At 46.3% G+C, this 13,475-nt stretch overlaps 1 non-coding gene across 1 annotated transcript; it reads left to right on the top strand.

The window, feature by feature from the left end:
* Positions 1-12,447: 12,447 nt before the first annotated feature.
* On the top strand, positions 12,448-12,566 carry LOC130882129 (5S ribosomal RNA). The gene has a single exon (XR_009057769.1). It is a non-coding gene; the product is annotated as a 5S ribosomal RNA (ribosomal RNA).
* Positions 12,567-13,475: the final 909 nt, after the last annotated feature.

Genomic DNA, 13,475 nt, shown 5'->3' on the forward strand with positions numbered 1-13,475 from the left:
GCTCCAAAACCACAGAGAAACCCTGTCTCGAAAAACCAAAAAAAATAAATAAATAAATAAAATAAAAGTGAATCGTAATTTTAAAAAATGGAGCCCAGGACCACCCAGGACCCTGCTCCGGGACTTCCGCTCTAGCCATGAGGTGACCACTGTACATAACTGTTCATGCGAGCCACTCCTGTTAACTATCACTTGTTTCATGAGCCTCAAGAAATAAGTACTTTTTTTTTTCCTGAGGCAGACATCACAGTGTAGCCTTGGCTGAACTGGAACTCACTCTGTAGACCAATCTGGCCTCAAACTCCCAGAGAGCCACTGCCTCTGCCTCCCCAGTGCCGGGAATAAAGGTATGCATAACCTACCACGTGCAGCCTTGTTCAGTTGATCCTTTCTCCCACTTCTTGTTTGTTTGTTTAATGACTTGTTGAGATTGGGTCTGGCTGCCTAGCCTAGGCTGGACCCCAGACCAAACTTCTCCTTCCCCTGCCTTCTGAGTCCTGAGAGTATACGGATGTACCAGCAGGGCCAGCTTTCCTCAGCCTCCTCATCATTCTGGGAAGGTGCCTGGTGTTGGATAGAGGGGACTTGGGGGTAGGGTAGCAAAAACAATGAAGATCAGTACTCATTCTATGGAAATCTGGCACCCTAAAAAATGACAGTATATATTATGATTCCAGAAAGGCCTTACAGTTAACCTCTAGGGATACGTCACTATGTTGCTGGGGCTGGGGCTCAGCTGAAGTTCTCAGCTAACACGCTCAGGAGCTGGGTTTCATCTCCAGCATAGCCTCACAGGTGGGACTGCACTCCGGCAATCCTTGCCCCTGGGAAGTGGCGGCAGGAAGATCAGAAGTTCAGGATTAGCCTTAGCTACACATAGAGTTCAGGTCAGGCTGGGCTACAGCACCTTGTCTCCAAACAAGAAGAAATGTAAGAAGCCCAGTGTGGCAAAGGCCCAGGATGCTATAGAATCACATAGAATTAACCCAGACTGAGGAATCACGGGGCCACACAGCAAACAGAACATGAGCTGATTCACAAGGCAGCCTCTGCTCAAGCCTAGCTTCATTCATGCGCTGTGTGACCTAAAGTAAGTCCTGTCTTTCTCTGAGCCTCATCGGTTAAGATATGGGTCACCAAGCTTCCTCTGTAGATGTTAAATCAGCAATAAGTGAGACAGGACAGATAGACACTAGATTGCAGTAGGTAGCAAATAAATGATGGACATTTGTTTGCTTTTATTTTGAGACAGGGTCTTTCTATGGAATTCCCTATGTGGGCCTAGAATTCTCTATGTAGTCCAGGCTGGTCTCCAACTTGTGACAATCCCCCTGCCCAAGCCTTCCAAGTGCTGGGATTACAAGCATAAACCACCACACCGAGCCAGCAGTTACCACTTCCTCCATGAAACAAATCTCACTTTGGGTAGGGGGTGGCTATGGGAGGTGGGGAGACTTGTTTATCCTAAATCACAGAGATTTTCGATTCCATTGTTTTGCTATTTGTGCTAATTCCTAGCGGGTGCTTGAGCAGCTGACAGGAGCGGTGGGGTTGGAAAGCCAGCTTTGTTTTTCCTGGCGGGTTAAGAAAGAACATAAAAGGAAAGGGGAGAAAAAGCATTTCATCACTCTCATGGCTTGAGAAGAAAAGACCAAATGAATCAATTAGCCTGTGCGGAGGATCTCCTGCCAGGGCAGTCACCGCCAGCGCCTCGTCAATAGCAGTGGCACTTTCACCTGCCTCTTGTCACAGCGTTTAGATACATGTTACAGTGTGCAAACAGTCCTTTCTCCCTCTGCCACTCATCTGAACCTGGAGCTCAACTCCAGCCGCATCAGCTTGCAAAAGAGCTTTCACAGAAAGGCTGGGCTAGCAACCTAAGCCTTCCCTGGGCAGGGCAGGTCCGCAGCCAATCTCTGCTGGACTTTGTCCTGCTCCAACCCCTTCCCGCTAGCATATAGCATCTCAAACAGTTCCCATCAGGAAAGGGCAAGACTGGCCTCAGGGACAGGGGTGGAACTTGGTTTTTCTTCATTTATTTTTGCTTAATTTTTTTTTTTCAAGGCAGGGTTTCTCTGTAGCTTTGGAGCCTGTCCTGGAACTCTGTAAACCAGGCTGGCCTCGAATTTATTTATTTTTTATTTTATTTTATTTTCGAAACAGGGTTTCTCTGTAGCTTTGGAGCCTGTCCTGGAACTAGCTCTTGTAGACCATGCTGGCCTTGAATTTATAGGGGATTCGCCTGTCTCTGCCTCCCAAGTACTGGGATTAAAGGCGTGGGCCACCACTATCCGGCAACTTTGTTTTTCTTTTTTCTTTCTTCTTTTTTTTTAAACAATTTATTTAACTTTATTTCCATTTCTCTAGCCCCTTGTTTTTCTTTTTTCTTAGGCAAAGACAGGGTCTCACTGGCTAGCCTTGAACTCCCAGAACTTCCGGCTCCCGAGTCCTTGGGTTAGAGGCTTGTGTTCACCATGACACAAGGACTTGGTTTTGAGGAGCCTGTTGCTTACATAACCACGAGCATCTTCATTGAAATAATAATAATAAAGCTTCACAGTGCTGGGAGACAGCTTGGCTTAGCCAGTTAAGTGCTGCTGTGCAATCAGGAAGAGAAGAGTTTGGATCCCAGCACCACATAGATGCCAGGCAGACACAGCAGCCCGACCCAACCCCAGCGCTTGGAAAGCAGAGCCAGGGGATCCCCAGAGCAAGCAGGCTAGCTAGACATAGCGAGTTCTGGGTTCTGGTGAGAGACCCTGCCTCAGTACATGAGAGGGAGATGAAGCAAAGAAGATGCTTGGCTATACCCTCTGACCTCCACACTTCTACCACAAGCACACCCCCACAGGCACGACACATACTGACAGCCACCCACATGCACCATAAATACCCATGCAAAAAATTAAGACATAAAAATAAAAAATAGGGCCGGGCGGTGGTGGCACACGCCTGTAATCCCAGCACTTGGGAGGCAGAGGCAGGCGGATCTCTGTGAGTTCGAGGTCAGCCTGGTCTACGAGAGCTAGTTCCAGGACAGGCTCCAAAACCACAGAGAAACCCTGTCTCGAAAAACCAAAAAAATTAAAAAAATAAAAAAAATAAAAAAATAAAAAATAGGTTAAAAAAAAGGAAAAAAATAAAACAGGGGTGGAGAGATAACTTTGCAGTTGAGAGCACTGGCTGGCACCAGTTCAATTCCCAGCATCAATATGGCAATTCACACCTGTCTGTAGCTCCAGTTCCAGGGCTTTGACACTCTCACACAGATATACATGCAGGCAAAATACCAATGCACATAAAACAAATTATTAAAAAATAAATAAAATCTTTTAAAGATTTTTTTATATATTTGTTTATGACAGGACAGTCAGGACTGTTACACTGAGAAACCCTGTCTCAAAAAACAAAACAAAACAAAGCAAAAAAGAAAGAAAGAAAAAAGCTCTGGCTGTCCTGGAAATAAATAAATAAAATTTTAATATATAAAATGCCAGGCATACATCTTTACTTTTATTTATTTCGAGACAGGGTTTCTCTGTGTACTTTGGAGCCAGTCCTGGAACTAGTTCTTTTTTTTTTTTTTTTTTTTTTGGTTTTTCGAGACAGGGTTTCTCTGTTTGGAGCCTGTCCTGGAACTAGTTCTTGTAGACCAGGCTGGTCTCAACTTCACAGAGATCTGCCTGCCTCTGCCTTCTGAGTGCTGGGATTAAAGGCATGCACCACCACCACCGGGCTCAGGCATACATCTTTAATCTCAGCACTTGGGAGACAGAGACAAGTAGATCTCTGTGAATTTAAGACCACCCTGGTCTTCAAAGTGAGTTCCAGGCCAGCCAGGGCTACATAGTGAGACCATGTCTCAAAAAAAGGTATAAAAGCCGGGCGGTGGTGGTGCACACCTTTAATCCCAGCACTCGAGAGGCAGAGGCAGGCGGATCTCTGTGAGTTTGAGACCAGCCTGGTCTGCAAGAGCTAATTCCAGGACAGGCTCCAAAACCACAGAGAAACCCTGTCTCAAAAAAACAAAAAAAAAAAACAAAAAAAAAAAGGGTATAAAATGATAGTCTCGTAGGATTACCTATGACCTCAAGTTTATTGGAGACCAAACAAGGTACATATTGAGTTCCAGGTCAACCTGAGCTATATGGAAATATACCTATATTGTGTCATGATATGTGTGTGTATAATATATGCATGCCCCAGGAACATGTAAAGATGCCAGCTTTGAACACTTCTTCCTGGTCATGCTGTGGTCTGTGGTCAAGTATAGGAACCTGAGAATCTATGAAGATTGTATTGAAGGTCTCTCTGTATTTTATAAGGGAGGAGCCAACACTGTCATGGTCACTGAAATCTGTCCTGTTCTTGTCATCTTGGATGAGATGAAGGCACAAGAAGAGGTGGAGGGCCGGGAGGTGGTGGCACACGCCTTTGGAGGCAGAGGCAGGCGGATCTCTGTGAGTTCGAGGCCAGCCTGGTCTACAAAGGGAGTTCCAGGACAGGCTCCAAAGCTACAAAGAAACCCTGTCTCGAAACACCCCCCCCCCAAAAAAAAGAAGAAGAGGTGGAGGTATTTAAGATCACCAATGGTCCCAAGCTCTTGGTATCCCCAGAGCCTACACTCTGCCCTGTGTGACATTCCTGTGTGGCCCAGAAGGCTTCTGAGGCTCCTGTTAACAGCATCTTTTCCTTCAGGTTTCTCAGATGAAGTTTGCGAACAGCATTCACCAAATAAATTTACTGTCTAGGGCTGGGCGGTGGTGGCACTCGCCTTTAATCCCAGCACTCAGGAGGCAGAGGTAGGCGAATCTCTATGAGTTCGAGGCCAGCCTGGTCTACAAGAACTAGCTCCAGGCCGGGCGGTGGTGGCGCACGCCTTTAATCCCAGCACTTGGGAGGCAGAGGCAGGTGGATCTCTGTGAGTTCGAGACCAGCCTGGTCTACAAGAGCTAGTTCCAGGACAGGCTCCAAAACCACAGAGAAACCCTGTTTCGAAAAACTTAAAAAAAAAAAAAAAAAAAAAAAAAAAAAAAGAACTAGCTCCAGGACAGGCTCCAAAAAGCTACAGAGAAACCCTGTTTCGAAAAAAAAAAAGAAAAGAAAAAAAGAAATACCTTGTCTCAAAAAACCAAAAAAAAAAAAAAAAAGGAAAAGGAAGGAAGGAAGGAAGGAAGGAAGGAAGGAAGAAAACAGTAATAGCAACAAAGATGGGCATACACCTGTGAGTTCAAGGCCAGCCTGATCTACACCTTGAGTTCTAGACCAGCCAGGCCTACATAGTGAGACCCTCTGTGAGAAAGACAAGAAAACACAAAGCCACTTCAAATGTACCCACAGACTAAAACCCGGGACAAAGGAGGTTTTGCTTCATTTCTCACATTAAAAAGTTGCTAAATGAAAAATAAATAAATACAAAGTTGGCTGTGCTGGTTTGAAAAGGCTGTGTGAAAATAATTAACTAGTAGTTGGCACCCCCCCCCCCAACGATGACACAGTCTCCAGACTGACGCACACAGTCTGGGGTCCAGCAATTCAAGCAGTCGCCAGGGCAGCTCTCAGCACGGTACTTTCCCACCACAGTTAGTCAAGGCTGGAGTCAGCCAAGCACTCCAGTAGCCTGGGGGCTGTGGCAAGTCACACTGCCCTATCTTCTGATTCTCCAAGAAACTGCAAGGGTTTAGGAGGACTAAGGATATTCTAACGAGGCATGTGTAATTTGATTTTGGGGCGGTGGAACTTTTGAGGTCTTTAAAACCTGCACAGAAAAAAAAAAAGCTGAAGCCTTTGAAAACGAATGGACTTGTCCAGTGAGTTATTACTCATACAAGTCCCTCCAGGATTGAGCACTGCTCTGGGACATATCAGATACCCAATAAATTAATAAAGTTGTTGACTTGAATGGGAGTCAATTAGACTCCTAAAAGAGAATGGATGTCTCAGTTTTTCCACAAAGCCCAACTCTTTGATCACATCAAGGCCTCTGGCTACGGCTCCGTCTGAATCCAAGAACGTGGTTCTCCTCTTCGCCTACAGTAGTCAGCCCCATTGATTCAGTCTCCAATGTCCATTCTTTGGAAACAAGCCCTTCTCCTCCTTTTTCTTATTCTTTTTGTTGTTGTGTTGTTGTTGTTTGTTTGTTTGTTTTTTGAGACAGGGTTTCTCTGCAGCTTTGGATCCTGGTCTGGAACTAGCTCTGTAGACCAGGCTGTCCTCTAACTAACACACAGAGATCTGCCTGCCTCTGCCTCCCAAGTGCTGGGATTAAAGGTGTGCACCACCACCACCCGGCCTTTTTCTTATTCTTTCTTCTCTTTTGAGATAGGGCCTCACTATGCAACCCTGGCTGGCCTGGACTCCCTGTGTAGACCAGGCTGGCCTCAGACTCACAGAGATCTGCCTGCCTCTGCCCCTTGAGTGCTGGGACTAAAGGTGTGGCCCACTATGCCTGGCACTTTTCTTTTTAAGATCAAACCCTTCCAGTCACAATCCAGGTGTGAAGTCCTAGCCCCAAACCCTCACTATGCTCCCCTGTCACATGTGCAGATAGAGGAGACAAGGAGTCAAGGCTAATCTCTCTCTCTCTCTCTCTCTCTCTCTCTCTCTCTCTCTCTCTCTCAATCCCTCCTCTTTTCCTTCTCTGTAGTGGTAGTGGTAATGGTAGAGTGTGTGTGTGTGTGTGTGTGTGTGTGTGTGTGTGTGTGTAGGATTTATCACTGAACCTCAGAGCCTGGAGCTCACTGATTAGTCTAGACTGGCTGGCCCATAAATCTCCAGAACCTTCCTGTGCCTGCCTCCCCAGTGCTGGGTTTACAGATACACTCTGCTGCACCAGGCTTTTTCCCCATGGGTACAGTGATCTGAACTTGAGTCTTCCTGTTACCAGGGAACTCGGGGATCCTTTCATGAGTTCTTAGTCTCATTGATAAAATAATTTTTTAATTTGTTTTTCGAGACAGGGTTTCTCTGCGCGTAACAGCCTCTTTGGTCTCACTCTGTAGACCAAACTGGCCTTGAATTTACAGAGATCTGCCTGTCTCTACCTCCCAAGTGCTGTGATTAAAGACACATGCCACCACCGCCTGGTGATAAAATACTTCTTTTAAGCATTTGAAAGGACTCAAGGACCAGTTTATTAGTCTGGAGGAGTCTGGAGGGTAGATAAACTGTAATCTTGGCAGATGCCAGGAGGAGGCAGGTGAGAAAGGAGAAGAGAGAAAGATATGTCTTTTAATTATTGTCCAAGAAGGCTAGCAGGTTCAGCAACAAAGGTCAGCTACAGGGTCTTCAGAAAAAGAGTGGAAATGCCCAGAGGGTCAAGAAAAGAATGGGAAAGTAACTGGTGGTGGTGGCGCGCGCCTTTAATCCCATCACTTAGGAAGCAGAGGCAAGCGGATCTCTGTGAGGTTGAGCCCAGCCTGGTCTATACAGCGAGTTCCAGTACAACCAGGGCTACCCAGAGAAACCTTGTCTGGGGGAGTGGTTGGGGGTGGTGAGAAGAGTGGGAAAGTATCCCGGTATGGTGCTGTATGCCTTTGATCCCAACATTTAGGAAGCAGGGCAGTTCGATCTCTGTGATTTATGATTTTAAGGCCAACCTGGTCTACATAGCAGAGTTCCAAGCCAGACAGTAAAACCCTGTGTCGTAGAATTTCTGCTCTCCGTGCTTCTGGCTCTGGAGTGTAGAATCCTCGGTGCATATACTAAAAATTTCCTCCTCCTCCTCCTCTTTTTCATACAGAGTCTAGCTAAGTAGTTTAGGCTGGTTTGGAATTCACTGTGTAGCCCAGGCTAGATTTGATTCTGCTGCAAACTTTTTGCCTCAGCTTCTCAGTGTAATCTCAGAATGATCTCAAATTAGCGATCCTCCTACCTCTGCCTCCAGATGCTGGAATTAATTACAGGTATGTGCCAACAGGCTCCAAGGATGCTCATTTTTTCATGTGTTGGACAAATCCTAGAAGCAGAACTTTTGGGTCAGAAGGAAATTTCATTTGTCATTCTGATAGAATTTGTCATATCAATGCCACAATGATTACATCAATTTACATATCTTCCTGCCAGTGAAGAAAGAAAGCCACACACTTCTCAGAACACTCACTGCCTGGCTGCTATCAGACCTTTTGATCTTTGTCAAACTGGTTAAAATAATATGTCACTATAATTTTCATTTTCCTCTCTCTTACTGTGAGTGGATTGGTTCCCTAGAGCTCAGATGACAGGTGACCTCAATTCTGATGGCTTTAAACTACAGAAATGTGTCCCTTTGCAGTTCTGGGGACAAAAGACAAAAATCTGCACTGCTCTGAAGGTTCTGGGGGGGAATCCTCGGGGCCCCCTCTGTTCCTGTTGTTTGCTAGAAATGCTGGTAGACACGGTGTGTTGACGCCAGGCTTGGCTTCTCTCTGTCTTCCCCTGCTCTTATCTCCATGTATCTAGGACTCTGTATTTTATTTGATTGAGAAATGATCTTACTTTACAGCCCACACTAGTCTTTTTTTTTTTTTTTTTTTTTTTTTGGTTTTTCGAGACAGGGTTTCTCTGTGTCTTTGGAGCCTGTCCTGGAACTAGCTCTGTAGACCAGGCTGGTCTCGAACTCACAGAGATCCACCTGCCTCTGCCTCCCGAGTGCTGGGATTAAAGGCGTGCGCCACCATCGCCCGGCGAGCCCACACTAGTCTTGAACTAGCTGTCCTCCTGCCTCTGCCTCCTGAGTGCTGGGATTAAAGGTGTGCGCCACCACCGCCCGGCGCTTTTTTTTTTTTTTTTTTTTTTAAGGCAGGTTGTCGCGTAGTTGATGCTGGCATCAAACTTTGTGTTGCTAAGAGTGACCTTGAATTTCTGATTCTCCTGCCTCACACCTCCCTAAAGCTAGGATTGCAGATGTGCACCACTGGGCTTAGTTTATACAACTCTAGAGATCAAACTCACTTCATTATGCTTTCGGGGTGAGCACTCAACATCTGAACTATACCCCCAGCCCCCAAACATCTCTCTTCTTGTAAAGTCACCTGCCATGTTGGATTTTAGTGCTCCACTGGTTCAGCATAGCTACTTTAGCTTGGCTACCAGCTGCAAAAATTCTATTCCCAGAGCTTAAATGCACAGACTCTCGGCGGAGGTGAGTTTTAGAAAGAAACCGCACTTGAAAGGCAGAGGCAGGAGGATCTCTGTGAGTTCAAGTCCAGCCCGGTCTACAGAGCGAGTTCCAGGAAAGCCAAAATTACAGAGAGAAGACTTGTCTGGAAAAAAAAAGAGGGGGGAGGAGGAAAAAAAGGAAGAGGAAGAAACTGAGGCAGGAAGCTCTCAAGCTAGGAAGAGGCTAGAGCTGGACGGTCTTGCTTCAGGCCGCTAGGCTAAGCATCCTGAGTAAACCTAAGAGAAAAGACTGAGCGTTTGTTTGCTTTGAGCAGAGCAAACGTGTGTTCATTAAAACAAGGGAGAAGAGCACTGATAGTCGGAGGGGCTCCAAGAGGGAGACGGTTCATACCATTTATGAGTGTGTGTGTCTGTCTGTCTGTGTGTGCATGTATTGTGTATGTGTGGCTCTGTGTATGTGTGTGGATCTCTCTGTCTATGTGTGTGTGTCTGTCTGTCTCTGTGTGTGTCTCTGTATGTGTGCGCGCGCCTGTTTGTGTGTGTATGTCTCTATATGTTTGTATGTGTGTCATTGTGTATATGTGTATGTATGTGTGTACATGCAACTGTGACTGTGTGTGGGTTTGTACACATGAGTGCAGCGCTCTGAGAGGTCAGAACCCCCGGAGCTGGAGTTACAGGCAGTTGTGCCATTGACTTCACAGAAATCTGTCTGTCTCTGCTTTCCCTGAGACATCATTACAGACACGAGTCACAAACAGCCAGGCACGATGACAAATACCTCTGATCATTTGGGAGCAAAGGCAGAATGATCGGGAGTTAAAGACCTTACTTGACTGTATATGGAGAGTTTAAGACCAATCTAGGCTACATGAGACTCTTGTCTCAAAACACATGGAAGATATTTTTCTTTTTTGCTCTCATTTTCTGTTAGATTTTAAAATATTAGGCATTGGACCAGGAAGATGGCTAAGTGTGTAAAGATGCTTATGCTAAACCTGGCAGGCTGAATTCAGTCCCGGGGACCCACATGGTAGAAGGGAGAACAGAGGTCCACAAGTTGTTTTCTGACCTCTACACACACACACACGCAAGCACACGCAACAAATTAATAAGTGTATTAGAACAATAAGCATTATAATATACCACCCAGTCTGCGATTTAAACAGCTTATCTAGGCAGTTGCCGCCCTGACCGCGCCTTCTTTTTCCCTCCGTGCCGCGCGCCGTGCTCCACTTCCGCACCCCTCCGACTTTAACCCGGGTCACTGTCTCAGAGCCGGAAGATGAAGTAGCCATAAATAACTTTTCTGTGAATTCTTCCACAGGAAGTTCAGCCTGATGTGATCCTGCTTGTCAGCGCTGAAATGAAAACAAAATACCAGGAGGCCCACAGCGGGGTTTCTCGGGCAGAGGGGACTGATGAGGACCTGTCAGCATTACTGGAAAATAAAACGTGAGGGCTGAGAGGCTGAACAGTGAATCTACAGGTTAGAAGGGAGATTCTGGTTTTGATACTAGAGAGCACATTAAAATTTATAATTTGGGCCGGCAAAATGGCTCAGTGGATAAAGGTGCTCCTTCATACCTCTGGGGACCCAAGTTCAAGCCTAGAATCCCTGCTGGTGGAGGGAGAGGTGACTTCTGCAAGTTATTTACTGACCCCCACGCACAGGGGTGACTACTGAACCCCACCCCCACAACACACTTATACTCATCAATATAGATAGATATTTCAGTCTTTAAATATAATTTTTTTTTTTTTTTTTTTTTTTTGGTTTTTCGAGACAGGGTTTCTCTGTGGTTTTGGAGCCTGTCCTGGAACTAGCTCTTGCAGACCAGGCTGGTTTTGAACTCACAGAGATTCACCTGCCTCTGCCTCCCAAGTGCTGGGATTAAAGGCGTGCGCCACCACCGCCCGGCAAATATAAATTTTTTTATTTTATTTTATTTTTTTTCTGGACCAGCTTGAGCTGGCCCGAAACTCACTGGTCTCAAACTCATGGCAATCCTCCTGCCTCATCTTCCTGAGTACTAACTAGTATTGCAAGTGATTACCATCACTCCTGGCTGTCAATTCTTTCATTGAACCTGGTTTGTTGGCTTAAGCAGACCATTTAAGACAAAAGCCACCCAATTTTCTTTTTTGAGACAAGGTCTCACTATGTAGACCAGGCTAGCTTTAACTTTGCTATGTAGCTGAGGCTGGCCTGTTGATCCTGCTGCCTCCAGTTCCAAGTACTGGAATTAAGGTCAGTCAGTTTGGGTTTCATACTGTGTTAGGTAGGAGGAAATGGCAGAGGGAGAAGGAAAGATGTTTCCAGAATCAACCTGTCAGGATGAAGCCACAGCTCCCAGAAACCAAGGAGACAAAATATCAACTGGCTCTTAATAGCATGGTAACTCTATTAGCTACCATGGGCACACCAAGCCAATTTTGTACAAAAAGGTTAAGATTACAAAGATTTTGCCAAAGCTTCAGTGTGTTGAGCTCAACTGCAAATTTAAAAAGATTCTGGCTTTTTGAGATGTGCAGTAGGGCTGGAGAGAGGGTTCAGAGGTTAAGAGCCCTGGCTAGTCTTCCAGAGAGCAATTCCCAGTACCCACATGTCAGCTCACAACTGTCTGTAAGTTCATTCGAGGGCATCCAACGCCCTCTTCTGGCCTCTAAGGACACCAGGCACACATGTGGTGCACAGACATACATGCAGATAAAACACTCACACATAAGAGGTGGGGGAGGGAGAGGAGACGAGAGAAAGAGATTGGGATTGATACAGTTCAGAGCCAATTTTGTTAGAAATACAATAAAATCCTGAGGTTTTATTCACATACACACACACCTAAACATAAGGGTTCATGTGTGTACCTGTAATTCTCTACTTGAGGATATTCTCGAGCATAGATTTTGCCAAGCACAACATGATGTGGGACCCATTCTTTTCTTCTCTTGCTCTCTCTTTGGTTTTTTGAGACAGGGTCTCACTGTGTAGCCCTGGCTGTCCTAGAACTCACTCTGTAGATGAGGCAGCCCTCAAACTCAGAGATCCCAGAGATCCTCCAGCATCTGCCTCAGGAGTGCTGGGATTAAGGGCTGGTGCTGCCACCACCCAGCCTACAGGGCTACAAGTGCTCTCTTAACTGCTGAACAAGCCCGAGGCCCATTCTCCAGGCCAGAAGCCGCCTGCCCCAGAACCTCCACCAGCTTTGCACCTGCTGCTCTCAGGGATCCCCCCCTCTTGCACCTGTGATGACTTCTCTTCCCACTCCTGGTGCCCTAATCTCCCCCACCTCTCCAGCCTCTCAGGATCCTGCTTCAGTTGAGACTCTACTTAGAAATCTTCAGGAAGTCTACGGCCGTACCACCCTGAACGCGCCCGATCTCGTCTGATCTCGGAAGCTAAGCAGGGTCGGGCCTGGTTAGTACTTGGATGGGAGACCGCCTGGGAATACCGGGTGCTGTAGGCTTGTAAAAAAAATAAAAATAAAAAAATAAAAAAAAAAAAAAAAGAAATCTTCAGGAAGAAGCCAACCCAAGATGCCAGCTTCCCTAGGGCCCCACCTCTGTGCCCCCTGCTGACTGAAGGTGAAGCAAAGCCGCTCCCAGCTGAGAAACACGCTGGGGTCTGGCTCTCAGGGACATGGAGTGGATCAAGCCACTTCCAGTTTTTGTAGTTCCCGCTTCATCAAAAGGAAGAAGAAACGACTCCCACAGTGTCAGCTCAGCACTGTGCACGAGAGTTCAGTTCTGGTGACGCACCATGCAGTTTCCGTCAGAAGGTGATCTGATTTGGTTCCCTTTCTCTCTTTCTTTCTCTCTCTCTTTCTTTCTTTCTTTCTTTCTTTCTTTCTTTCCTTTCCTTTCCTCCCTTTCTTTCTTTTTTCTTTCCTTCCTTCCTTCCTTCCTTCCTTTCTTTCTTCCTTCCTTCCTTCCTTCTTTCCTTCCTTTTTTTTTTTTCTTTTTGAGACAGTCTTATGTAGCCCAGATTGGCATCCAACTCTCCAAGTGGCTGAAGCTGGCCTTGAACCCCTGAAACCTCTGAAGCCTTGAACCTTTGTACCTCTCAGGGGCTAAGGTTACAATCCTGTAGCTCCAGGCCTGGTGGAGTGTTAGGGTTTACATCTCTGACTGGCAGGTGAGATCAGGAAAGGCTGCTCCTGAACTAGAACAAATGTTGAAATCCAGTTCTTGACGGGCGGTGGTGGCGCACGCCTTTAATCCCAGCACTCGGGAGGCAGAGGCAGGCAGATCTCTGTGAGTTCGAGACCATCCTGGTCTACAAGAGCTAGTTCCAGGACAGGCTCCAAAGCCACAGAGAAACCCTGTCTCAAAAAACCAAAAAAAAGCCGGGCGGTGGTGGCGCACGCCTTTAATCC

The sequence above is a fragment of the Chionomys nivalis genome, chromosome 9 (genome assembly GCF_950005125.1).
Source record: "Chionomys nivalis chromosome 9, mChiNiv1.1, whole genome shotgun sequence".
Classification (NCBI taxonomy): Eukaryota; Metazoa; Chordata; class Mammalia; order Rodentia; family Cricetidae; genus Chionomys; species Chionomys nivalis.